Here is a 1,872-nt window from a genome sequence, read left to right on the forward strand (position 1 = left end):
GAGCCGGGGGGGGCGGCCATGGGGGGGCGGGGGAAGGGGGGGGGGAGGGGGGGGGCAGTGATCCAGGGGGCTGGGGAGTGGGCAGGGGATGGGAGCAGTAGGGATCCCCCCGTGGTCCCTTCCCCCCTCCTCCAGCCCCCCTGCCCCCTACTTACCAGCCCAGGTCCAGCTCCCTGTGGCTGGCATGCTGCCTGGGCAGGCAGCAAGCTTCAGCACTGGGACAAGGGCCCGTCATAGAGGCACTCTGGTTGGCTGCCAGAGTGGCTCTGTGGAGGACCTGGGCCTCTGTTGCCTCAAGGCATGATCAGAGACAATGCTCTGCCCCACTTCTTTTGACCCAGGGTATTTTTTGACCCCTGGATATCCAGTGGTCTAATTTCACCCCAGCGCTGTAAATTTGCCATGCGGGGAACATTTCTTTCCCCCCACATGTGCCTCTTGCAGCTTCTTAAAGGGCTTTGAAATGCTGCAAGAGGCATGTGTGCACTTGTCTGGATGTGCCCAAGGGGTGCTGAAAATATTGCCTTTAGCCTTGTAAGCATTCAACCTTATTCATAACTCAGTGTGCATACTTGAAATTACTACTGTATAAATGAAACAGGTACTTAAGTATTAAAGGATTGGGTCCTACTATGCAGTTATTTATGTCCATTTCAGCATACGCATGCAATATTGCTGCTTGTATTTTTTTTCTGATTTGTTAGGGCACAAATCCTGCAGCTCTTATGCAATGGGTATTTCTTAATCCCATAATGCTATTGTTGGAAATACCTGTGAGAAAAGGATTACTCACTGGGGTAGGTGTGGTAAGACTGAGCCCTTAGTTGTTTTTTCCTTCTTTATTTGTTTGCAGTATGCGACTAAAATGCTTACCCCCTCTTTATTTGGGGAGACCTCTGCCTGAAATGAATAGATTACAAACAAACCCTTTTAGGCTAAGTACAAAAAGCCCAAGGCTGAATCCATTCAGTCTTTGCAAATTAGTCTAAGCTGCAAAGATTAAACTGAGAAACAACTGGACACACATTTACTTTTGATTCAGCAAATGCAGCCAGAAGCTGGGGGTCACTAGAGCATGCCGCTCTGGCACCTAGCCAGCATGGGTTATGTGTCCGCTTCCTCTTCTTGCTGCCCCCAAGGTCTCTGGGATTTGTAGTCCAGAATCACAGTAGCAGGACTCTGCAGGGTTGCTCATCACTTCCTCTTTCTGCTTCCAGGTGCCTCTGGGATTTGTAGTCCACGGTCAAAGCTGGCAGTAAGTTTAGCAGCAGGGCAGCTCTGTACTTGCAGGAGGAGGGGTTTAACCACCCTCTCTGGCCCCAGACCCCGGCTGGGGTTTGTCTGTCAGGAACAGTCCCTACCTCCCCCCGCAACCCTCCAAGCCCTTCTCTGCTGAAGCAGACATCACAGCCCAGCACAGGGCTGGAAAGCATGCTGGGGGACTGTGATTTAACTTGAACCAGGAAGGGGTCTGGGACAAAAGTTTCATAAACTGGTTTGACCTAAATCAGTTAAGTCTGATACTACGTTCAGCCAGGTTTATCTTAAACCAGTTTAAGCCATTTTGAAACTGGTTTATGTTCACTGAGCTTCTGTTTGGTTAAACTAGTTTCTGATGACTTAAACCGGTTTATGTGTAACTTCTGTCCCTAAAGGAATTACGTGTAGAATACTCTAATATTGTGTGATGTGTAGGGCCATATTCTGGTGCTGCTTGTTGAAGTAGACCTCCAGGCTGGCTCTACCTATGTAAACAAAATTACTTGTGATATCCATTTGGTTATCTGAAATCTGAACAAGGCTCATAAACATTTGTTCCTAAACAAATTTTAAAAATAGTTTCATAGTTTCTAGGGTCGGAAGGGACCTGAG

At 48.3% G+C, this 1,872-nt stretch overlaps 1 protein-coding gene across 3 annotated transcripts in view; it reads left to right on the plus strand.

The window, feature by feature from the left end:
• SLC24A2 (solute carrier family 24 member 2) overlaps positions 1-1,872 on the plus strand; it is a 185,742-nt gene that overhangs the window by 47,793 nt on the left and 136,077 nt on the right. The gene's annotated exons all lie outside the window — the stretch shown is intronic.

This window comes from Gavialis gangeticus, unplaced genomic scaffold (genome assembly GCF_001723915.1).
Source record: "Gavialis gangeticus isolate Ggan-Ray unplaced genomic scaffold, GavGan_comp1, whole genome shotgun sequence".
Classification (NCBI taxonomy): Eukaryota; Metazoa; Chordata; order Crocodylia; family Gavialidae; genus Gavialis; species Gavialis gangeticus.